Source organism: Pristiophorus japonicus, chromosome 4, assembly GCF_044704955.1.
Source record: "Pristiophorus japonicus isolate sPriJap1 chromosome 4, sPriJap1.hap1, whole genome shotgun sequence".
Classification (NCBI taxonomy): Eukaryota; Metazoa; Chordata; class Chondrichthyes; family Pristiophoridae; genus Pristiophorus; species Pristiophorus japonicus.
Genome location: NC_091980.1, coordinates 272821444 through 272848384, shown reverse-complemented (window position 1 = coordinate 272848384; position 26941 = coordinate 272821444).

The following is a 26941-nucleotide window of genomic DNA, read 5'->3' as shown; positions in this document are numbered from 1 at the left end:
AGCCAAGATCTTATTGAATGGTGGTGCAGGCTCGAAGGGCAGAATGGCCTACTTCTGCACCTATTTTCAATGTTTCTATTATCTGAATGGTGACAGATTAATAAAAGAGGAGGTGCAACAAGACCTGGGTGTCATGGTACATCAGTCATTGAAAGTTGGCATACAGGTACAGCAGGTGGTGAAGAAGGCAAATGGCATGTTGGCGTTCATAGCGTGAGGATTTGAGTATAGCAGCAGGGAGGTCTTACTAAAGTTTACAGGGCCTTGGTGAGGCCACACCTTGAATATTGTGGACCGTTTTGGTCTCCTAATCTGAGGAAGGACATTCTTGCTATTGATGGAATGCAGCGAAGGTTCACCAGACTGATTCCCAGGGTGACAGGAGTGACATATGAAGAAAGACTGGATTGTCTAGGCTTATGTTCAATGGAATTTAGAAGAATGAGAGGGGATCTCATAGAAACAGATAAAATTCTGACGAGGTTGGATAGGTTAGATGCAGGAAGACTGTTCTCGATGTTGGGGAAGTCCAGAACCAGGGGTCACAGTCTAAAGATAAGGGATAAGCCATTTAGGACCGAGATGAGGAGAAACTTCTTCACTCAGAGAGCTTTGAGCATGTGGAATTCTGTACCACAGAAAGTTGTTGAGGCCAGTTCGTTAGATATATTCAAAGGGGAGTTAGATGTGGCCCTTATGGCTAAAGGGATCAAGCGGTATGGAGAGAAAGCAGGAATGGGGTACTGAAGTGCATGATCAGCCATGATCATATTGAATGGTGGTGCAGGTTCGAAGGGCCGAATGGCCTACTCCTGTACCTATTTTCTGTGTTTCTATGTAAAGGCTGAAAACAAAACTGCATTACTGGGTATGAAGCTCTCTTTGTGCATATGTTTGCTTCCTGATAAATCTTTGAAAATACATTTTTGTTTTTTAAACATTAAATTGTGATAGGAGTTTGTTTTCCTCACCAAAGTAAGATCAGTAGTAGAGATTGAAGCACCTCCCACTCCAGGCAGCTCCCAAAGACAACATCCAGCAGCGCAGCTACGATACTGTTAGATGCCAAGTAAAGCTCTCTCTACTCTGCTTCAACTGCACAAGATTTACCCTGTACTGCACCAACTGTCTAGTGACTGCCTGTTTGGCAATGATTTGTGCCAATGCTCACGGGGAACCGGAAAGAGACTGCCTAGCTTCTTTGCATATGTAACCCTTGCAGACAGATGACCCTTGTTTTATCGATCCAGGCTGCATTTGAATCCAAGTCTAGCTCAAAGAAAAGGGTGGCCAGTTTCTAACCCCCTGGGGTACCCAGTCTTCCAAGTATGTTCTACGATAAATTGTTTTTTGTGTAATTAGAGTTAGTTCCCTTCAGAGGTTAAGGACTGATCTAGTGTATATTTTTATTATTTTGAGTGGGTTGGGGAAGGGTATAAAGGTACATAGAGCAGTTACCATTCAGAAAGATTACTAAAGGCAAGCATTCTTTTATATGCTCAGAAACCACTAACAATTTCTTGCTTAAACTGATGTCACATTATATTACATGATGGTCTTTTGGTTGGTACCATGTGGGGGCAGTAAAGATCTTTTAACAAACTCTAACTGTATTCTACAATCAGCTGATTGGATTACCAAATGCAGAATACTTCTAAATCAGCATTGTGGATAATGCTATTATATTTCGCTATCAGTTTGTGAGACAGAAATAGTGCAACATTCAATTTTTGATCACTTTGTTTGAGAATCACTAGATGGTCCCACAGCTATTCTTGGCCAACTCAAAAATATGCCCTAGCTTTGTGGTCACGTCCATGGAGTGGCGACATGATTTTAAAAAAGAAAATAAACAAAAATAACCTTAATAAATGAATGAAGCTTCCTCAAAGTGAGGAAGCCTAAACTGTCAATCTCAGAATGGTTGGCATGGGAAATGGAACAATTCAGCGTAATGCAGCTGTTTTGTTGAGCTTGTGTTTAACGCACAGAGTTGGGACACACACTTTGCATCTTGATTTCTGCTTCACACTAGCCGGGACAGATTGATGCTCAAGGTAGGAGCCCAAAGTTGGAAAGAATTCCATTCTCCAGCAAAGAGGTCCTGATTTAAAAAAAACAATACTGGGGGTGCTCAACATACCATACGCATATCAGTAATATTACACAAATATATGGAAATATAATTTAGTGCTTTTGTTCTAGGTCAGTCAGTCAGTCATAGGTGGTCCCTCGAAACGAGGATGACTTGCTTCCAAAAGGATGAGTTCACAGGTGTTTCAATGAAGGACCCGAACTACATGTTGAAGGGTGCAAGATGCCTGTGCGTGGATTTTTTTAACGTGGGCTGGCCGTTGCACACCAGCCACCACACGAGCTTGACAGAGCTAGGTCTTGGTCCAGTGGCAAGAATTACCCAAGACAACTGGAGACCTGCTCTGCTGCACGGACCTAGTGCACACACATATCGCAGTGTGGGCTGGCCCGTGCTGCCCCAGGGCCCCTGGCCCCGAACGCATGCCTCCCCTGCACCCCGATCATGTCCCCCTACAATCTCTCGCTGCTCCTTCGCCCCACCTCAGTGGATACACTGCTCAGTAAATGACAAATATGTTGAATAGGGAGATGTAGTTGATAAATCACTCCTACAGAGATTTAAAGGAAAGAGCAATACATGCATTTACTGTAGCAATTAATGCTAATAGAGCAGTTATAGAACAGAAAATGACAAATTGGGTGCTTAGAAAAGTTAATCGAGCCGTTTCAATTAGGATGCTGTGTTTCATTAATAACATTCACCTCTTGCTTACATTTTGTCACAAATATATCATTCGATTCAACGTTCTGATTTTAAAAATCCAAGCCTAGAATTTGGACCGGGGTGTGATCCCAATGCAGTGGTCCACGGTTCTAACGTGGAGCTGGTGTGAGCACTCCTGCTCCTGTTGGCCCTGCACAAAGATAAGTTTTTAAAAAACCATGAAACTTAACCTTTTAGGTGCCAGCCTCTGTCGACCACTTTAAGGACCCTGGTTTGGCTGCTGATCCCATGAAGAAATGGATCAATGGATGTTCCATCTGATTTATGCCAAGAGGGTTCCAGAATGCCTGTGGAATTTTGAGACCCATGTCTTAAAGAAGGAAAGAGAGGTAACGAGGCAGAGAGGTTTACATAGGATTACATAGGATATATGGCACAGAACCAGGCTATTTGGCCCAACTAGTCCATGTCAGCAGTTATGCTCCAGGGAGGGAATTCCAGAGCTTAGGGCTCAGGCAGCTGAAGGCATGGCCGCCAGTGGTTGAGCAATTAAAATCGCGGATGCTCAAGAGGCTAGAATTAGAGAAGTGCAGATATCTCGGGGGTAGTGGGGGTGGGGGGTGGGGGTTGTGTGGCTGATGGAGATTACAGTGATAGGGAGGGGTGAGGCTATGGAGGGATTTAAAAACAAGGATGAGAATTTTAAAATCGAGGTATTGCTTAACCGGAAGCCAATGTAGGTCAGTGAGCATAGGGGTGATGGGTGATGGCAACCGAGTTTTGGATCACCTCCAGTTTACGTAGAGTAGGCAAGCCAGGAGTGCATTGGAATGGTGAAGTCTAGAGATAACTGTTATGTGCATAATAAAGTAATGTAAATGAGTACTGTAGACATGAGTAAGTGTGACCTTAGCTCCTTTATTCTAATGCCAGAGTGTTGGTACAGCATGGGAGGCCTGCTTATATACAGTGCTCCCAAGGGATGCTGGGATCCTTTGGGACTCCAACAGGTACACCCTCTGGTGGTGGTATGATACTGGTTACATAGGGTTGCATACATAACAATAACAAAGACGCGGATGAAGGTTTCAGCAGCAGATAAGCTGAGGCAAGGATGGAAACGGATGATGTTCCGGAGGTGAAAATAGGCGGTCTTAGTTATGGCAAGTATATTGAGTCGGAAGCTCATTTCAGGGTCAAAAATGACACTGAGTTTGTGAACAGTCAGGTTCAGCCTAAGACTTTTGCCAGCGAGAGGGATGGAGTCAATGGCTGAGAAACGGTGTTTGTGGCAGAGACAGAAGACAATGGCTTCGGTCTTGCCAATATTTAGTTGGAGAAAATATCTGCTCATCCAGTACCAGATGTCGGACAAGTAGTCTGACAGTTTAGAGACAGTGGAAGGGTTGAGAGAAGTGGTGGTGAGGTAGAACTGGGTGTCGTCAGCGTACATGCGGAAACGGTTGCTGTGTTTTCAGATGATGTCACCAAGGGGCAGCATGAAGATGAGAAATAGAATGTGGCCAAGGAAAGATCCATGGGGAACACCAGAGATAACAATGTGGGGGCTGGAAGAGAAGCCAATGCCGGTGATTCTCTGGCTACGATTAGATAGATAAGAATGGAACCAGGTAAGTGCAATCCCACCCAGCTGGACGACGGTGGAGAGGCGTTGGAGAAGAATAAGTGGTCAACCATGTCAAAGGCTGCAGACAAGTTGAGAAGGACGAGGGAAGAGAGTTTACCTTTGTCACAGTCACAAAGGATGTCATTTGTGACTTTGAGAATTGTTTCGTACTGTGGCGGGGAGAGATTCAAACATGAAGCTCTGGGAGATATGGGCACGGATTTTGGAGGTGACAGCACATTCAAAGACATTGGAGAGGAAAGGGAGGTTAGAGATGGGGCGGTAGTTGCAAGGATGGAGGGGTGAAGGGTTGGATTTTTGAGACCGGTGGTGATGGCAAATTTGAAGGAGAGGGGACAATACCTGAGAAGCAAGAACCGTTAACAATAACAGCATATATGGGAACCAGAAAAGGAAGTTAGGTAGTTAGTGGTCAAAGACTCAACTTTGAGTTCAACAATTTCAGATCATAACTACTGCCAGCATTTTTTTGTTATGATTCTTCTATTCTCATTTACAGCTCTTCTAGACCCATTTTTTAAACATAGAAACATAGAACATAGAAAATAGGTGCAGGAGTAGACCATTCGGCCCTTCGAGCCTGCACCACCATTCAATAAGATCATGGCTGATCATTTCCTCAGTACCCCTTTCCTGCTTTCTCTCCATACCCCTTGATCCCTTTAGCCATAAGGGCCGTATCTAAATCCCTCTTGAATATATCCAATGAACTGGCATCAACAACTCTCTGCGGTTGGGAATTCCATAGATTAACAACTCTCTGAGTGAAGAAGTTTCTCCTCATCTCAGTCCTAAATGGCCTATCCCTTATCCTAAGACTATGTCCCCTGGTTGTGGACTTCCCCAACATCGGGAACATTCTTCCCGCATCAAACCTGTCCAGTCCCATCAGAATTTTATATGTTTCTATGAGATCGCCTCTTATTCTTCTAAACTCCAGTGTATACAGGCCCAGTTGATCCAGTCTCTCCTCATATGTCAGTCCTGCCATCCCGGGAATCAGTCTGGTGAACCTTCGCTGCACTCCCTCAATAGCAAGATCGTTCTTCCTCACATTAGGAGACCAAAACTGAACACAATATTCCAGGTGAGGCCACACCAAGACCCTGTACAACTGCAGTAAGACCTCCCTGCTCCTATACTCAAATCCCGTAGCTATGAAGGCTAACATACCATTTGCCTTCTTCACCGCCTGCTGCACCTGCATGCCCACTTTCAGTGACTGATGAACCATGACACCCAGGGCTCGCTGCATCTCCCCTTTTCCTAATCTGCCGCCATTCAGATAATATTCTACCTTCGAGTTTTTGTCCCCAAAATAGATAACCTCACATTTATCCACATTATACTGCATCTGCCATGCAATTGCCCACTCACCTAACCTGTCCAAGTCACCCTGCAGCCTCTTAGCATCCTCCTCTCAGCTCACACCGCCACCCAGTTTAGTATCATACGCAAACTTGGAGATATTACACTCAATTCCTTCATCTAAATCGTTAATGTATATTGTAAAGAGCTTGGGTCCCAGCACTGAGCCCTGCGGCACCCCACTAGTCACTGCCTGCCATTCTGAAAAAGACCCATTTATCCTGACTCTCTGCTTCCTGTCTGCCAACCAGTTCTCTATCCACATCAGTACATTACCCCCAATACCATGTGCTTTGATTTTGCACACCAATCTCTTGTGCGGGACCTTGTCAAAAGCCTTTTGAAAGTCCAAATACACCCCATCCACTGGTTCTCCCTTGTCCACTCTGCTAGTTACATCCTCAAAAGATTCCAGAAGATTCGTCAAGCATGATTTCCCTTTCATAAATCCATGCTGACTTTGATTCTTTACTTGTCCCATTGCGATACACTTTTGTCTTGCACCATCATCCCTATTGTCATTAATCTCTCCTGCCTTCCGCCTACTACACCCTTCCCTTTTGTTCTTTCCTCCCTTCTTCCCTTTCCCGGCCCCTGCACTTGCTTGAAACCTGTTACATCTCTAACTTTTTCCAGTTCTGATAAAAGGTCATAGACCTGAAACATTAACTGTTTCTCTCTCCACAGATGCTGCCAGACCTGCTGAGTATTTCCAGCAGTTTCTGGTTTTATTTCTGATTTCCAGCATCCGCAGTCTTTTGCTTATAATCCAATGATAATAGATGATGCTTCGCCGATCTTCACTATTGATATGTCCTTACGATACAGTATAAATGCACACGAGGCCCATACTTGAGAGAAGGTCACTCTGTGACCAGTTACCGTTATTACCAGGACCTCAAGTGATGAAGGTGGGTGGAGCTTCCCCTTTTATACCTGAAAGTCCAGGTTAGGAGTGTCTCCCACAAGTTTACCCCCTTGTGGTCAATGTTCTCAAGGTGTATAACTTAGGTCAGCTTATACATGGGTTACAATGATAGTTGAATACATGACAACTATGAGTGATTTCAATGCTGGTTACCAACAGGTTAACAGAGAGTCTGAAGGATAACTTTTAGGACCAAATATAAATTGCATCAATTAAAGTGATTCTTTTTGGGCAAATAAAATTAGTCTTGGTGACCTTTGAAAGACTAATGGAAATACTTTAACTGGATTATGTCATTATCTTGTCACCCAACTAGTTACAACAGCTTTCAGATACAAAGCAAGTTACAGAAAGGCTTAAAGTACCAGGATTAACTTGTAGCCTCCAAAATTTCAGTGGTGTCATGCAGAATTGAAGTACCTGGGGCATATGATCATATCTGGGGTACAAAGAGTGATACCGACTAAATTAAAATAAAGTTGCAGTTCCCTATAACTTAAAAAAAAAATTCAAAGTCAGGACAATATTCATTTGATTTTTTTTAGCAATTATGCAGCCTTTAAATAAGCGAAGGAAGCAATGAGCAATATGGAAAAAGAAGGCAAAATGTTTGTAAAGAAAGTAAAAACTTGCATTTATATAGCATCTTTCACAACCTCAGGACGTCCCAAAGTGCTTCATAGCCAAAGAAACACCTTTTGAAGTGTAGACACCGTTATAATGTAGGAACAGAGAAGCTAATTTGCACACAGCAATGTTCCACAAATAGCAATGAGATGAATGACTGGATAATCTGTTTTAGTTTTGTTTTTACATAATAAGAACATAAGAACATAAGAATTAGGAACAGGAGTGGGCCATCTAGCCCCTCAAGCCTGCTCCGCCATTCAACAAGATCATGGCTGATCTGGCCGTGGACTCAGCTCCACTTACCCACCCACTCCCCGTAACCCTTAATTCCTTTATTGGTTAAAAATCTATCTATCTGTGATTTGAATACATTCAATGAGCTAGCCTCAACTGCTTCCTTGGGCAGAAAATTCCACAGATTCACAACCCTCTGGGAGAAGAAATTCCTTCTCAACTCGGTTTTAAATTGGCTGCCCCGTATTTTGAGGCTGTGCCCCCTATTTCTAGTCTCCCCGACCAGTGGAAACAACCTCTCTGCCTCTATCTTGTCTATCCCTTTCATTATTTTAAATGTTTCTATAAGATCACCCCTCATCCTTCTGAACTCCAACGAGTAAAGACCCAGTCTACTCAATCTATCATCATAAGGTGACCCCCTCAACTCCGGAATCAGCCTCGTGAATCGTCTCTGTACCCCCTCCAAAGCTAATATATCCTTCCTTAAGAAAGGTGACCAAAACTGCACGCAGTACTCCAGGTGCGGCCTCACCAATACCCTGTACAGTTGCAGCAGGACCTCCCTGCTTTTGTACTCCATCCCTCTCGCAATGAAGGTCAACATTCCATTCGCCTTCCTAATTACCTGCTGCACCCGAAGGATAAATATTGACCAGGGCACCAGGAGAACTCCCCTGCTCTTATCAAATGCTGCCATGGGATCTTATACATCCACTTGAGAGGTAGGCCATCAGTTTAACACCTTATTTGAAAGTCAGAACCTTCAACAGTGCAGGCTCTGGAATTCCCTCCCTAAACCTCTCCGCCTCTTTACCTCTTTTTCCTCCTTTAAGACACTCCTTAAAACCTACCTCTTTGACCAAACTTTTGTTCACCTGTCCTAATATCTCCTTATGTGACGCAGTGTCAAATTTTATTTGATATTGCTCCAATGAAGTACCAGTAAAGAGAATTTTACTACATTAAAGATGCTATATAAATGCAAGTTGTTGTTGTTGTTGTAGCACTTCCTGAGTACTGCACAGAAGTGTCTGCCTAAATTATGTGCTCAAGTCTCTGGTGTTGACCTTGAACCCACATCTTTTTGACTCAGTTTGCTAAGACTGAAACACAGCAAGCTTTCAAGTGTATGTAATGGAAACCCAAAGAACATCCAATTCCAGGATAACCAAACTAAATGAACTAGTTTTATACACTTGCATAGCACGTGTCCCCATCTCCCTGAGGGCCCTTGGGTGGATATCTTCTGCTGCTCTATCTATATTCAAGTTCTTAATTCTTTCTAAAACAATATGTTCATCTCAGTTAATACTACTAGTTTTATTATTGAAATCATTCAATTCTAATATTTGAGCACCTTCAAAAGTACTCACTTAATATTTTTGCCATACCTAGTGAATCCTTTGTAACCTGTCCTTGTACACCCTTCAGTGACCCAATACAATCTTTGACAGTTGGTTAGGTAGTAATCCATGTCCGGACCGGGGTCAACCATGGCTGCGCCGTCGGCCCAACCCTCTTCTCAATCTTCCTCGCTGCCATGCTCCACTTCACAGTCAACAAGTTCCCTGCTGGAGTGGAACTAAACTACAGAACCAGTGGGAACCTGTTCAACCTTCGCCGTCTCCAGGCCAGGTCCAAGACCACCCCAACCTCTGTCATCGAGCTACAGTACGCGGACGATGCCTGCGTCTGTGCGCACACAGAGGCTGAACTCCAGGACATAATCGACGTATTTACTGAGGCGTACGAATGCATGAGCCTTATGCTAAACATCCGTAAGACAAAGGTCCTCCACCAGCCTGTCCTTGCCAGATAGCACTGCCCCCCAGTTGTCAAGATCCATGGCATGGCCCTGGACAATGTGGACCATTTCCCATACCTCGGGAGCTTCTTAGCAACAAGAGCAGACATTGATGATGAGATTCAACACTGCCTCCAGTGAGCCAGTGCAACCTTTGGCTGCCTGAGGAAAAGAGTGTTTGAAGACCAGGCCCTCAAACCTGCCACCAAGCTTATGTTCTACAGGGCTGTAGTAATACCCACCCTCCTGTATGGCTCAGAGATATGGACCATGTACAGTAGACACCTCAAGTTGCTGGAGAAATACTACTAACGGTGTCTCCGCAATATCCTACAAATCCCCTGGGAGGACAGACGCACCAACATCTCGACCAGGCCAACATCCCCAGCATTGAAGCACTGACCACACTTGATCAGCTCCGCTGGGCAGGCCACATTGTTCGCATGCCAAACACGAGACTCCCAAAGTAAGCGCTCTACTCGGAACTCCTTCACGGCAACCAAGCCAAAGGTGGGCAGAGGAAATGTTACAAGGACACCCTCAAAACCTCCTTGATAAAGTGCAACATCCCCACCGACATCTGGGAGTCCCTGGCCAAAGACCGCCCTAAGTGGAGGAAGTACCTCCGGGAGGGCGCTGAGCACCTCGAGTCTCATCGCCAAGAGCTTTTAGAAATCAAGTGCAGGCAGCGGAAAGAGCATGCGGCAAATCTGTCCCACCCTCCTTACCCTCAACGACTATCTGCCCCACCTGTGACAGGGACTGTGGCTCTCGTATTGGACTGTTCAGCCATCTAAGGACTCATTTTAAGAGTGGAAGCAAGTCTTCCTCGATTCCGAGGGATTGCCTATGATGAGGTAGTATAACTTAGGGACAAGAAATTGGGTAGGAAATGATCATAGTACATGTCAGCACAGATTACTCCATTATGAGATAACTATAACACAATTGAGCAAGAATGCACCATTGAAAAAATGCACTTTGAAAAAATAGACATCACTTCTAGATGGATAAATGGTCACCATTGTTACCAATTGCTGTGAAATACAGTAATTTAATTATCCTAAAGCAAATGCTGAAGTGATCTATGTAGTACTACAGCACCAATAATTTGTTAAAGATAGAGATGTATAAAGAAACACCAAACTATCTGATGCTCGTTCCCTGAGTTCCCTTATAAGATAAGCAGTGTAGCCCAAAATTCATTATAGCTGTTGCCAGGAGCATTAGGAATAGGAACAGGAGTAGACCAGTGCCATCATTCAGTTAGATCATGGCTGATCTGTACCTCAACCTCACTTATATGCCGTTGCTCCATATCCCTTGTTATCCTTATCCAACAAAAATCTATCGATCTCCATCTTGAAAATTTCAATTGACCCAGCATCCATAGACGTTTGGAGGACAGAGTTGCAGATTTCCACTAACTTTTGTGTGAAACCATGTGCTTCCTCATTTCGCTCCTGAATGGCCTAGCTCTAATTTTAAGATGCCTCTTTGATCTGGATTCCACCGCCAGAAGAAATAGGTCTCTGTATCTACCCTAATAAATCCCGAGATGATTTTAAACAACTTGATTAGAGCATCTCTCAATCTTCTAAACTCAAGGGAATGCAACGCAAGTTTAGGCAATCTGGCCTCATAGGTAAATCCTTTAAGCCCTGGTATCATTCTGGTGAATCTGGGTTGTACCCCCTCCAAGGCCATTCTTTTCTGAAGTTCTGTGCCTAAACTTAACTTCACCATAGAATTCCAACCCCCTTGAGATAAAGGCAAAAAAAATAGTCTTTTTGATTACTTATGGACCTGTGCACTAGCTTTTAGTAGTTGTGTACATAGATAGCTAAATCCCATTGCTCCTCTCTCACCATTAAAATATTCTGATCTGTCTTTTTCAGATCCAAAGTGGATGATTTCACATTTCCCCACATTTTTGTCTTTTGTCTTCTTCCTCTACTGTGAAAATGGATATAAAGTATTCATTTAACAAGTCTGCCAAGTCCTTTCTCTTCATTATAGTTTTGCCTGCATCTGTCTTTGTAGCCCTCCCAATCTGCTGTATTTCCATGATTCCTTGTGTTGTATAAGCCTTTTCTTTTAGCTTAATACCATCGCTTACCTCTTTGGTTGACCATATTAGTTTGAGTAAGATCAGATATCACAATTTTATAGCCATTCAGGAAGCAGCAATTTTTCACCGACGATAATGAATGATAAAATGTATGTTGGATTTTTCTACAGCAATTAATTTGTTTTCACTAACGGAGTTAAGAACATACTTATTGTAACTTTATATCAGGCAGGCTTTGGAAGAATTGAGTATGACAAAGAAAGGTGATAAAAGATCTAGAAAATATACTGAAAATGCCATCATAAGCTAGTTCTGGTTTTATGCATTTGACTGAATTAACAAAATTGGAAGCTGAGAGGGTTAGGTCAGATGGCAATATTTCCCATTAATCTCAGACATAAGATTTTCCTATCTGTAGGTATAAGCTACTTCACTATGTGGGTAAAGAAATTTCCCTGAAGGCAGGCTACTGTCAAAATCTTTGGTAAGATTGATTTTAATGGTATAGTCATTAGGTGCGACAGATTAGAAGAATGAGAGGGAATCTCATTGAAACGTAGAAAAATTCTGACTGGGTTTGATAGACTGGATGCGGGGAGGATGTTTCCCCTGGCTGGGAAATCCAGAACAAGGGGTCACAGTCTCAGGATATGGGGTAGGAAATTTAGGACCGAGATGAGGAGAAATTTTTTCACTCGGAGGGTGGTGAACCTGTAGAATTCTCTGCCACAGAAGGCTGTGGAGGCGAAGGCACTGAATATATTTAAGAGGGAGATAGATAGATTTCTAGAAACAAAAGACATCAAGGGATATGGGGAAAAAACGGGAATATGGTGTTGAGATAGAGGATCAGCCATGATCATATTGAATGGTGGTGCAGACTCGAAGGGCCGAATAGCCTACTACTGCTCATATTTTCTATGTTTCTCTGGGCTAGAACTTCCACTTTTTTTGCCTGCTTAACGCCTACTTAACGCCCATTTTACCGCTGAAATGACGTATAACGCTAATATATCGCCCATTTTGGTACAAAATGGAAACTGGCGGGCATTTTTCAGAAACTTATCGCCGAGTGTTACTTTCCCCATGAGCTTAACACCGCGAATTGAACGCCCATAAGATCGTCCAGCGTTACTTTCTGTACAGAATTAATGCCGAGATTCAATATTAGCACCTGGCGACTGTTTTTTGTCGTAAAGAGCATATTTACCCAAACTAGCGGCCATGGAGATCGCCCATCATCAATTTCACCACCTTGCACACATTTCGCCCACAATATCGCTCGTTCAAAAAACCATCCAAAAAAGTGGAACTAACCAGAATGGATCACAGCGTTATGGACACCATGTTGTAGATCATATGTCGCGTCCTATAAAAGGCTGCTGTGCTTCAACCTCGGCGGAGTTCGGATGTACTCTGGAGGTTGTTGGAGTTGAAACATAGAAACATAGAAACATAGAAAATAGGTGCAGAAATAGGCCATTTGGCCCTTTGAGCTTGCATCACCATTCAATAAGATCATGGCTGATCATTCCCTCAGTACCCCTTTCCCGCTTTCTCTCCATACCCCTTTAGCCATAAGGGCCATATCTAACTCCCTCTTGAATATATCCAATGAACTGGCATCAACAACTCTCTGCGGCAGGGAATTCCACAGGTTAACAACTCTCAATGAAGAAGTTTCTCCTCATCTCAGTCCTAAATGGCCTAATCCTTATCCTAAGATTGTGTCCCCTGGTTCTGGACTTCCCCAACATCGGGAACATTCTTCCCGCATCTAACCTGTCCAGTCCCGTTAGAATCTTATACGTTTCTATGAGATCCCCTCTCATCTTTCTAAACTCCAGTGTATAAAGGCCCAGTTGATTCAGTCTCTTCTCATATGTCAGTCCAGCCATCCCTGGAATCAGTCTGGTGAACCTTCGATGCACTCCCTCAATGGCAAGAACATCCTTCCTCAGATTAGGAGACCAAAACTGAACACAATATTCCAGGCCCTATACAACTGCAGTAAGACCTCCCTGCTCCTATACTCAAATCCCCGAGCTATGATGGCCAACATACCATTTGCCTTCTTCACCGCCTGCTGTACCTGCATGCCAACTTCCAATGACTGATGAACCATGACACCCAGGTCTCATTGCACCTCCCTTTTCCTAATCTGCCACCATTCAGATAATATTCTGCCTTCATGTTTTTGTCCCCAAAGTGGATAACCTCACATTTATCTACATTATACTGCATCTGCCATGCATTTGCCCACTCACCTAACCTGTCCAAGTCACCCTGCAGTCTCTTAGCGTCCTCCTCACAACTCACACCACCACCCAGTTTAGTGTCATCTGAAAACTTGGAGATATTACACTCAATTCCTTCATCTAAATCATTAATGTATATTGTAAAGAGCAGGGGTCCCAGCACTGAGCCCTGCGGCACTCCACTAGTCACTGCCTGCCATTCTGAAAAGGACCCGTTTATCCCGACTCTCTGCTTCCTATCTGCCAACCAGTTCTCTATCCATATCAGTACATTACCCCCAATACCATGTGCTTTGATTTTTCACACCAATCTCTTGTGTGGAACCTTGTCAAAAACCTTTTGAAAGTCCAAATACACCACATCCACTGGTTCTCCCTTGTCCACTCTGCTAGTTACATCCCCAAAAAACTCCAGAAGATTCGTCAAGCATGATTTCCCTTTCACAAATCCATGCTGACTTGGACCGATCCTGTCGCTGCTTTCCAAATGCGCTGCTATTTCATTCTCAATGATTGATTCCAACATTTTCCCCACTACTGATGTCAGGCTAACCGGTCTATAATTACCCGTTTTCTCTCTCTCTCCTTTTTTAAAAAGTGGTGTTACATTAGCTACCCTCCAGTCCATAGGAACTGATCCAGAGTCGATAGACTGTTGGAAAATGATCACCAATGCATCCACTATTTCTAAGGCCACTTCCTTAAGTACTCTGGGATGCAGTCAATCAGGCCCCGGGAATTTATCGGCCTTCAATCCCATCAATTTCCCCAAACAATTTATGGCCTAATAAGGATATCCTTCAGTTCCTCCTACTCACTAGACCCTCGGTCACCTGGTACATCCGGAAGGTTATTTGTGTCTTCCTTCATGAAGACAGAACCAAATTATTTGTTCAATTGGTCTGCCATTTCTTTGTTCCCCATTATAAATTCACTTGAATCCGACTGCAAGGGACCTACATTTGTCTTCACTAATCTATTTCTCTTCACATATCTATAGAAGCTTTTGCAGTCAGTTTTTATGTTCCCGGCAAGCTTCCTCTCGTACTCTATTTTCCCCCTCTTAATTGAACCTTTCGTCCTCTTCTGCTGAATTCTAAATTTCTCCCATTCCTCAGGTTTGCTGCTTTTTCTGGCCAATTTATATGCCTTTTTCTTGGATTTAACACTATCCTTAATTTCCCTTGTTAGCCATAGTTGAGCCAGCTTCCCCGTTTTATTTTTACTCCAGACAGGGATGTAGAATTGTTGAAGTTCATCCATGTGATCATCAAATGTTTGCCATTGCCTATCCACGGTCAACCCTTTAAGTATCATTTGCCAGTCTATTCTAGCCAATTCACGCCTCATACCGTCGAAGTTACCTTTCCTGAAGTTCAGGACCCTAGTTTCTGAATTAACTGTATCACTCTCCATCTTAATAAAGAATTCTACCATATTATGGTCACTCTTCCCCAAGGGGCCTCACACAACAAGATTGCTAATTAGTCCCTTCTCATTACACATCACCCAGTCTAGGATGGCCAGTTCCCTAGTTGGTTCCTCGAAATATTGGTCTAGAAAACCATCCCTTATACACTCTAGGAAATCCTCCTCCACCGCATTGCTACCGGTTTGGTTAGCCCAATGAATATGTAGATTAAAGTCGCCCATGATAACTGCTGTACCTTTATTGCACACATCCCTTATTTCTTGTTTGATGCTGTCCCCAACCTCACAACTACTGTTTGGTGGTCTGTACACAACTCCCACTAGCGTTTTCTACCCTTTGGTATTCCGCAGCTCCACCCATACCGATTCCACGTCATCCAAGCTAATGTCCTTCCTTACTATTAATTTCCTCTTTAACCAGCAACGCCACCCCACCTCCTTTTCCTTTCTGTCTATCCTTCCTAAATGTTGAATACCCCTGGATGTTGAGTTCCCAACCTTGGTCACCCTGGAGCCATGTCTCCATGATACCAATTACATCATATCCGTTAACTGCTATCTGCGCAGTTAATTCGTCCACCTTATTCCGAATACTCCTCACATTGAGGCACAGAGCCTTCAGGCTTGTCTTTTTAACACACTTTGCCCCTTTAGAATTTTGCTGTCATATGGCCCTTTTTTGTTTTTTTCTTGAGTTTCTCTGCCCTCCACTTTTACTATTCTCCTTTCTATCTTTTGCTTCTGCCTCCATTTTATTTCCCTCTGTCTACCTGCATAGGTTCCCATCCCCTTGCCATATTAGTTTAACTCCTCCCCAACAGCACTAGCAAACACTCCCCCTCGGACATTGGTTCCGATCCTGCCCAGGTGTAGACCATCCTGTTTGTACAAGTTCCACCTCCCCCAGAACCGGTTCCAATGTCTCAGGAATTTGAATCCCACATTCTGCACCACTTCTCAAGCCACATATTCATCTGAGCTATCCTGCGATTCCGACTCTGACTAGCACGTGGCACTGGTAGCAATCCTGAGATTACTACTTTTGAGGTCCTACTTTTTAATTTAGCTCCTAGCTCCCTAAATTCATCTCGTAGGACCTTATCCCATTTTTTACCTATATCATTATTACCTATATGTACCACGACAACATCTCTAAAAACACCTTGACCACACTGTGACCGATTGGAATTGAAGAGGTGTGTTTGTCGGGACATTCCTTGTTTGTGAGCAATCGGTGGAAAACAGAGAGCTACTGCAATGGGGCCTGTCCTTTCTCACCCTCTCTTGATGACCAAATACATGCAGCAGACTCGACATCGCTGAAGGAACGCTGCACTGCATTATGTTCCCAATGTATGAAGTGACAGACAGATGAGGAGGACCAGAAGTTACAGCCCCCACAAGTACAAGGAGAAGCATTTTACCTTGATTTGCCCAACACCAGCTGCCTTTGGAGACTGTGCTTCCACAAAGAGGTTATCACTGAGGTATGCCAGGTGATAAGGGCAGATCTGCAGCCTGCCAGCACCATCAGAACTGCACTGTCCGTCGAGGTCATAGTCACTGCGGCACTGTCGTTCTACGCCTCGGGTTCTTTTCAGGCCGAAGCTGACGACATTTGCGGACTTTCTCAGCATGCCACACCGCTGCATTAGACAGGTCAATGAAGCCCTGTACGCATGCAGGAGGGACTTGATCAGCTTCCCTATGACCAGTGAGGCACAGAGTGAGAGGGCTCTAGGATTCTCCAGAACTGCTAACTTCCCCAAGGTGCAGGGAGCAATAGATTGTACGCACATTGCGATGCGGGCACCTTTTCAGGATGCTGAAGTTTTTAGGAACTGCAAGGGATTCCACTCCCTGAATGTCCAGCTGGTTGTCGATGACCAGCAAATTATACTGGCAGTGAATGCTCAATTTCAGGGCAGCACCCATGATGCGCACATCCTGCGTGAGAGCACTGTATCTGACTTGTTTAACAATCAGCCACAAGGTCAATGCTGGATGCTTGGGGACAAAGGATATGGCCACACCACCTGGCTGATAAACCCCCTGCATGACACACACACCGAAGCTGAGAGGCGATACAACGAGAGCCACAGAGCAACCCGTAATATCGTGGAGAAAACCATTGGAGTGCTGAAGCAGCGCTTCAGATTCCTGGACCACTCAGGAGGCGAGCTCCAATACCACGCTGAGCAGGTAGCTCAATTCGTGGTGGTGTGCTCCATGCTGCACAACTTGGCTGTCAGGAGGGGACAGGAATTGCCTGATGAGTCTGACAGTCCACCTCACCAGAGAGAGGAAGAGGAGGACGAGGAGGCGGACTCTGACATAGACCCAGACAATCAGGCTGATGCTGAAGCCATGCCCCCGCCCTCCTGTAGACCACATGAAAGGGCCCATGGTGGCATGATAGCTGCAAGAGCCTTACGTCAGGAGTTCATCAAGGATCGTTTTGCCTGAAAGAACGTTGGTGTTATTTTCAAGGCTGACACACTGCTGGGTGTGCAGGTCATACATCAATGGTGGGCATCACCTTGGTGACAGTTAAAGTTTAAGTTGATTGAAGTTAGGTGTGTTTATACCCTTTGGTGTTAAGGAATCACCAGCGTGTAATGGTGCAGCTATCTGAGCCAATGTGCTGCAAGGCTTTGTTAAATAAAAACATTTAAAACCGAAAATTAGTCTGAAATCATCAGTATTTCTGTAGAAACAAATCCTTTCCCCGCCCCCCCAACCCCGCCCCCTCCCCCCCCCCCCCCCCCACCGCTTCACCTCCCCACCACTACCCCTTCCCCTACCGCTCCTGACTCCAAGCCGCCTGGCCGAGGAGGTCCTCAGGCGATGCTTCATTGGGGGGGGGCTGTCGGCGGAAGCGCTGCTTGGACGGATACGGGAGAGGACGGTCCCGAGATGAGAGCGTGCTCTGAGCTATAAGCAAGATGTTGCTGCTGGCTCTCATGTGTGATTGGCAATGGGGGTGCGTCATCTTGGGGTGCTCCGGGACCACTGGGAGCCCTCTGCCACCAGTGTTCCTTGCTACCAGCTCCACGGCCTCTTCCATCCCTTCCATTTTATTTGTTGGACAAAAACTCAGTGCCAACTATGTTCTTGGTGCTTAGTGGGCTTTTTGCTGCTGGTGAATCTCCGTCGTTCCTCCCACAACAGCCAAACAAGCACAAACCACAGTCACACATGCTTTCAGTGCCTCTGAGCTCCCTCTCTCTCTGTCTCCTCTTCTGCGCATTTCTTGATGACCCTTGACTTCCTGAATCGTGGGAATCGAGCGTTGCCATGCCGTTGCTAAGGACGGCCACACTTTGTGGCAGAAGGTCAGAAAAATTTAACGCTACCGCCCATTTGAGATCGCTCGCGGTAATGCCCATTTTCAAAAATGTAAACTAGGTGTTTTGAGAATTGGCAGATCTGCAAACACTTTTTTAACACCCACGCCGGAAATAATGCCCATTTTTGGGCGATAAGCTCAAAAGTGGAGGATCTAGCCCTATGTTTCTATACTGGTTTCATATCCTAACAAGCCAAACAATTTGTCCTGGATAATTGAGGATTTAAATAAAAGATTACCATTGCATACAACCCTCAGCTCAACCGTTGAATTGATCCAGTGAACATGTAAGCATATAACAGTCCCCTATATTAAGGAAGAACATTGTCGCTGAAGTGGACATTTTACTAAATTGCCGTTTGTTATTTATTTAATCATCTAAGAATCTGTTGAGCACACTACTGATGAACAAGATTTAGAGAAATTGTTTCAAGAACCTTTGTCTTCCAAAAAATCTGTGAAAAAGCCAGGTAATAGAATTTTAAGTTAATCATTTTTTTATTGGTCATCATGCATTCATTCATCTGGCCACTGTTGAAACCCAAGTGTCCAGGTGGCAATACTTTTCTGTTGCAACCTCTCATTAATATTTGTGTTATCTCCTTCATCAATATCTGTGTTTTATATACACACACACTCACAAACACAGAAGTCTCTTGCAATTAGTTTATGGCTCCCTTATTAAAAGAGACATGAATTAATTCTCTCTTTCATTCGAACATACAACATTGATGGACAGGAAAAGACCAGCTGGTCCATTAAGACTGCCTCACTGGGGCATCATAACTAGAAACTTCCTCCCTCCCTCCACCCATGTACAGCCATGTAATCTCCAGGGAGAGGCAAAAACATCACCCTTTTTATAACTTGTTTCTTATATGGGTTCCAAGCACAGTGTTATAAATTTGTGTCTATTATATATAGGATTTTACAGAAATGCTGTGTGGATTGGAAATTGAACAAAAAATAAGGAGACAGCTTGCTAAGTAATGTATTGATTTTTATGCCAGGAGACATTTTATCAAATGTGCAATTAACCTGAATAATGGCAGGTTAGATTCTAACTGCTAATAAAAATTATGTAATGATCGACTATAGAGATTGTTTATGCGTACAGTACTAGATGTATGTGCTTTAAATATTGTATTGTAACTTAGGTTTTAGTGAAATATAATGGCCTGGATTTTGCAGTGGTAATGATGGCAAAAACTGTCAGCATTCATCATCATCCCCCCTCTGAAACTGACAGCAACTTCAGGATTCAGCACATGAGCAGATAGACGTGGAAATCCTGAGGTTGTGCTCAGTCATTCACTGCTCTGCCAGAGGTTGCACTGTGGATCTCCCCTTGGCCGGCAATCATTTGAAATCACATTAATATGATTAAGAATTACAAGCTTATAAAATAAAAATTTTATTTAACCTTTATTTTTGATATTTCAGCTTCTACCTTCATTCTATGCATATGTCCCAATCTTTATTTTGCTCTCTGTAAAATTTATAAAAATAAATTAGAATCTGTGCATTTTACTTCCTGGTTTGCTGTCTGTGAGAAGTCTTTAATGTGACTGGTTGCTTAGCCAGCTTGATGACAGCACTGTTGCTGGACTCTTAGGATTCGCTTGATTTGGCACGAGAAGGTCGGGCGAGCTGAGATTGACGCTACAGAGATCACTAGATCTTTGTGGCCAGCTTTCCTCAAGCTCAGCTGTGAGCGCCATTGCCTCGCCGTTGACCACAAGTTCCAGGCCAATAATTCTTAAGGACTTATCAGAGCAATATATTGTGGTGACACATAGTTCTAATGCTGAAATCTTAACATATGTGACAATACCACTACTGTGTTTCTGTATCTTTTCCAAGTCATTTGTAAAATGTTCAGTTGTACCCATGGGAAATCCCACATTTTGATGGGCTCCAACTCACTTTTTCATGCTGGGCCATGGATACTCTGACATGATTGAGGATCCCCTGGGAGATAGTTAGCATCGAGACCATGCATTGCATTGCTCCCAAAAAAAAAAATCACATTTAAACAAAAAATTGCATTTAATTTCTTCAAAAAAAAATGACTCAACAGTTTGAAGGTAGAATTGAATAACAAACGACCAACCTGGGTGTGTACTGTGGTGAGGAACTGAGGATGGGCTTGTCAGTTGAAGAGCTTAATCTGTGGTTTTGTTCTTCAACCAGATAGCCAATCCTTAGTTCACCCAGTACAGTGTATGACCTCATACTGAATTGTGTAATATCTGTACAGTTCACATACGCTGCTTTAATTATTTTATCTGTTAGTGCAAAATAACTCATGGGGATAAATAAATTTTGGATATACATTTAACCCATCTATAAAATTAAATAGCAGTATAAGGAACTACGATGTGCTTTTGACAAATAAACCATTTACTGGCAAAACAAATTCTATTTAGTTTCATACAATTATTGTTATCCTTTGTAGAAACTGGGTACTTTAAGCGACTCTTAATTTTGCTACTTACAGATTATCACAGAGTATTTGTTTAAATAAGTTTGAAAGAACACTGTTTTCTTATTTTAATAAAGGATAACTTTAAGTAACGTGTAATTTGGCTGGAATTCTGATCTAAGTGCCACTACCATTTCAAGTCAGCTACTATCAGTATGTGGGTGGAAGACTAGAGATCACATACACTGATCCTTCAGTTATTACAATCTTAATCTTTGAGACTCTTTCCAAAACCATTTCACATTTTTTTCCTCTTCAATTGTACCTTCAGTACCTTTGCCCCCCCCCACAGCTGCCTTATGTCCTGCCTGAGGTTCAATTTCCTCTGCAAAACACTCAGACATTTTGGAGCCGAGATTGCCCACTGCCGGAAACATGGCACACCTACCCTGTTTCAGATGTTTTTACCGGCGAGGTGGATGCAGTGGCATCATGAGCGAAGTTCTGATCTTTGGCTTTTTTTTCCCAGCAGCCCGGAAGTCGGTCATAACGGGGGTGGAAGTACAGCGGAGAGCGTAAGTTCCCGCACTAGAGGGGCGGAAGTTGGGGGGGCGGGCGGACTGTCCCCCGCTGTCACTCATCAGCGTAGCGCTGACGATGTCATCACGTTGGCGCGTCACCACGTCTCTCCCCTTCACTTAAAGGGGAGAGCCACTGCCATTCATTAAGTTAGATTCACTGGGCCACCAGGGAGGGTTTCGGCCTGGCCGAACCCGGGGCATAATTGTCGGCCCGACATGGCAGTCACCAACAACAAAAATTAAGGTGCTGGCTGCGGCAATAGGTCCACTCCTTTAATGGCAGCTGCACCGCCATTTGATAAGCACTCCAAGCACAGTGCAATGACAGATTTTGCTGGTGGAATTTCTCAATCGATGGGGAACATCGGCGGTGCGCGCTCTGGTGATGCACTTCGGACGGATCGGCAACAGTGGAGCGGCAGTGGGGGGAGTGGGTCACTGCCAGGATACCGCAGGAACAACATTTTCAAAATGGCGGCCATTCTACGCAAAATTGGCGGCCATTCCACTCTGCAGCATGGCCGCTGATTTCCGGCAGTAACAGGCCTTAAGGGAAAGGGCAATTTCGGCTCCTTTAAATCGGCACGATCTAGGCGCAAGTTGTATCATTTAACTGTGAAAAATTTAAGGAAAATAATTAGCACACTAAGGTAAGATCCGTAAAATGTTTATCAGTAAATGGGGGTGGGCGGAAGGCATGGTTAGGGGAGTTGGTTTGCTTTGTGTGTGAAATGTTTATCTTGATATAAGAGACCAATGGTTGAAGTTTTTTGCAAAGTAATGATTATTCAAAGCAGCAACATCAATTTTACAAAGTAGTAGTGCAGCAACATTGGCCCGGAATTTGCGGTGGGAACTATCAGCGTTCACCGTCATTACCCCTCTGAAACTGACCTCAACTTCATGATTTAGCGCATGCGCACCTAAATGCGGAAATCCTGAAGTTGCAGTCAGTCATTCTCTGCTCTGACACTGGCTGCGCTGTGGCCCACCTCCCCACCATTCACCCACCGCCGCTCCCCACCCCAACCCCGCCCCATAGCCAGCAATCGGTGAAATCAGAGAAACTGATGAAAACTTGGGCTTTTCCGCAGTAATATCACTGTTAAATACCTCAGTAAATGTGATTGCCTGCTTAGATGTCACAGCAGCATCGCGTTAGAGATTCCCACTACACTGCGCTGAAATCAATTGAACGTTGAAAAAAGCAAACTTCTCGCCACAGAGATCACCAAGATCTCTGCGGGCAGCTTTGTTTGGGACCAGCAGCAACCTTTGATTTGCCACTGACCGTAATTACGGGCCGACACACTCTCGTGCCCTAGATTGAAATTCAAGCCAACAAAGGTGGTCAGAATGTTCTGCTTCAGCGCTCCTGCATACCAGGAGTGAACTTTGGGAAATTGTGCACCCACAGCCTGTGACTTTTCCACCACTAAAATTAATATTGGGAAAATCACTGGTCGAGGGTGTACAAATCCTCTATATGAGCTTCTGGTATACAACAAGAGTGCTGAAGTGGAAAATCCCAGCAAGTTACTCCCTAAAAATAGGTTTTGTCTGTTCTCAGTCTGATTAACTCATTTACCAATTGAAGGAGGGCATCATGGTGAAAATAATGCAGCCAATATAATTGAAATGGGACAATGCTCAAAAATGGTATGTGTAGGGTAGGGTGACCTATCCTTGTAGGCTCCATTAATGTTTGCCCTTGGTCAGATAACCAGGTATACACCCAACATTAACCATCTCCTCTACAAACATCAGCAACAAGACTGGTGAAATCTTCCAGAAACCCACGCACGTCGTGCTTGTCGGCTAGATGCTGGATTTCCTGTGCTTTTCCCACCCACCATTTGTTCTTTAGGTCACAAGTTTTTTGTTGGACCTCGGCCTTCAGTTGTCTGTAGGTCTGCTTTCTTTCACTCAAGTTATGGAGTTGTTTCCAATTCAGAAATGCAATGCATTTGCAGTTTATTAGCTCCTGGATCTCCTGGTCATTCTCATCAAACCGGTCTTGATGTTTTCTAGTAGAGTAACCAAGAGTTGCTGTCTTTGATGCGAGTGTCCTTGACTCCATCCCACAGAATGCTACCTGTCACCACCTCTGCAAAATCCCAGCCCAGCATAAAGTTGAAAAGGCCATCTGACAACTGAAAAACAACTAGGCCTCAGGAGCAGATGGAATCTCCACCGAAGTACTAAAGCATGGCAAAGTACTCTTGGTGTGAATCCATGACCTCAGCTCTCTTATGTGGAAGGAGGAGAGCATGCCAGGGGATCTCAGAGATGCTATAATCATGACCATCTTCAAGAAAGAGGACAAGTCTGACTACGATAATTACAAAGGAATTTCCCTGCTGTCTGCCACAGGGAAAATCATCGCAAGAATCCTCCTCAATCGTCTCCTCTCAGTGGCTGAAGAGCTCCTCCCAGAGTCGTAATGCGGATTCCACCCACTAAAGGGCACAACGGACATGATCTTCACCGCGCGACAAAGCCAAGAAAGATGTAGCGAGCAGCAGCAACCTCTGTACATGGCTTTCTTTGGCCACACAAATGCCTTCGACTCTGTAAACCACATGGGATTATGGAGCGTCCTTCTCAAATTCTGCTGTCCTCAAAAATTCGTCACCTTCCTCCACCTGCTTCAAGATGACATGCAAGCCGTGATTCTCACCAACGGGTCCACCACATACCCAATACAAGTGCAGACTGGGGTCAAGCCAGGCTGTGTCATCGCACCAATGCTCTTCTCAATCTTCCTCGCTGAAATGCTTCATCTCACCTTTAACAAGCTCCCCGCTGGAGTGGAGTTAATCTACAGTACAAGCGGGAAATTGTTCAACCTCCGACGCCTCCAGTCCAGATCTAAGGTTGCTCCAAACTCTGTCATTGAGTTACTATATGCAGATGACGCTTGCATTTAGGCACACTCGAAGTCCGAACTCTAAACCATCGTTGACACCTTCATTGAAGCATACAAGAGTCTGGGTCTCACATTAAACATCAGTAAGACAAAGATTCTCTATCAACCTGCCCCCTCCACACAGTACTGCTCCCTGTTTATCAAGATCCACGATGAGACCTTGGACAATGCGGACCACTTCCCAAACCTTGGGAGCCCACTGTCAGCAAGGGCACACATCGATGATGAAGTCCCTAATCGCCTTCAGTGAGCCAGTGCAGCCTTCGGCCGCCTGAGGAAAAGAGTGTTCGAAGACCAGGATCTCAAATCCTGGCACCAAGCTCATGGTCTACAGAGCAGTAGTGATACTGCCCTTCTATATGCTTCAGAGACACGGTCTATGTACAATAGGCACCTCAAAGCACTGGAGAAGTACTACCAACATTGCCTCCGCAAAATCTTGCAAATTCATTGGCAGGATAGACGCACCAAAGTCAGCGTTCTCTCTCAGGTCAACATCCCCAACATCGAGGCATTGACCACGCTCGAACAACTCTGATGGACAGGCCACATTTTCCGCATGCCCAATATTAGACTCCCGAACCAAGAACTCTACTCCAAGTTACGTCACGGCAAGCGAGTCCCAGGGGGGCAGAGAAAATGCTTCAAGGACACTCTCAAAAACTCCTTGAAAAAATGCAACATCCCCACCGACACTTGGGAATCCCTGGCCCAAGACCGCCCAAAGTGGAGGAGGAGCATTCGAGAAGGCACCAAACACTTCGAGGATCTTTGCCAGGAGCACGCAAGAGCCAAGTACAAACAGCAGAAGGAGCGTATAACAAATCAAGCCCCCCATCCACCCGTCCCTCCAACCACCGTCTGCTCCACCTGTGACAGAGACTGCAGATCCCGCATTGGTCTCATCAGTCACCTTAGAACTCATTTTAATGTGGAAACAAGTAATCCTCGATTCCGGGGCCTGCCGAAGAAGAAGAAATCTTCCAAAGCCAAGCATGAATATTTTAAAGAAAATAAAGAATATAACTTGCATTTATACAGCATCTTTCACAACCTCAGGTTGTCCGGAAAGCGTTTTGCCAATTAAGTACTTTTGAAATGTAATCACTGATATAATGAGATAATGGTCAGATAATTTGCCTTTTAGTGATGTTGGTTGAAGGATGGCCAGGACACCAGGGAAAAGTCTCATGCTCTTCTTCAAATCGTGCCACGGGATCTTCTACATCACCCTGAGAGGGCAGATGGGGCTTCAGTTTAATGTCTCGTCTGAAAGATGGCACTTCCCTCAATACTGCACAGAAGTGTCAGTCTAGATTATGTGCTCAAATCTCTGGAGAGGGACTTTAAACCATTACCTTCCGACTGAGAAGCGAGGGTGCTACCACTAAGCCAATGCAGACACCAGTTGGTTGACACAAATTTTACAGTACAAAACAAAAATAAAACTATCATTTTCCATAGATTTCATTCATATAATGGCATTAAAATTTAATAGTTGAATGGGCAAACATTTGAATGGAACTATCCAACTCAAAACAAAGGTAAATACCATTCAGCCTAAACATAAGTGTAGTTTAAGTCAGGTTTAGTGGTAGTTTTTTGTATTTTTGTAAATATATTCAGAAAATGTTTTCAAGCTTTCTTTTACTGTTAATCTTTGGATTTTGCCCTGTATATCATCACCAAATTCACTTGCCACCAAATGGGCCCTTTTGGCTAGAAGTGAGAGATGGTCTTCACTGGACCATGTCAGTGCTGGTCCATGATCACAGATGCACTTGCAGCACAATCAAGTGACCATCAATTTGTCCTCCCCGACCAATGTGGAAAATCATCTCATGGTATTATGCTTAATCTATCATCTAATGAAAAACAATTTGTGGCCGAAATTGATGAACTTACCGCCCACTGCAGCCGACTGCTGCCCACTGCCACTGACATTCCTCTGGTTGAACTGCCTAGTGCCACTTTCGACGTGGCTTGGTGCGGGCAGGGGGGGGGAAGAGAGCCGCCGGGAAGCTCCCGCTGACGTCAGCAGACGGCCGAGTCGCGCAACTGAACTCTTGCCCGCCGAGATGCGATATTCATGTGGGCGGGACTCGGCGGCAGAATGGGGGGTGGACCACTGGCTGGAGGCTGGTCTGTCCCTGACAGTAAGTAGGAAGATGCTGAAAATAAGGTTACTGAACTTTTTCTAATGTATTTCTTTATAGGGACTTACTTGGATGGGGTCCCCTGAAGGTCTTCAGATGTTGTTTTTTGTTGATGCTTTTTCTTTCCAGCTCTTTGACCCTCTGTGGGCCCGACTCCATCCTCGGTGGCACTCAGGCGGCAAGTGCCTTTGCCACCGAGATTGGGAGCTCCCGCTGGCTGCCGCCCAGATTGGCAGCGTAAATCGCTCATTTGCTGCCCGCTGACCTTCGAGGGAACTTCTTCATGAATATCCCGCCCAAAGAACCGCCAGGTACCTCGGTGGCCATTGGCGATCCTTTGGGCGACACTTGGGCGGGCAGAGGCC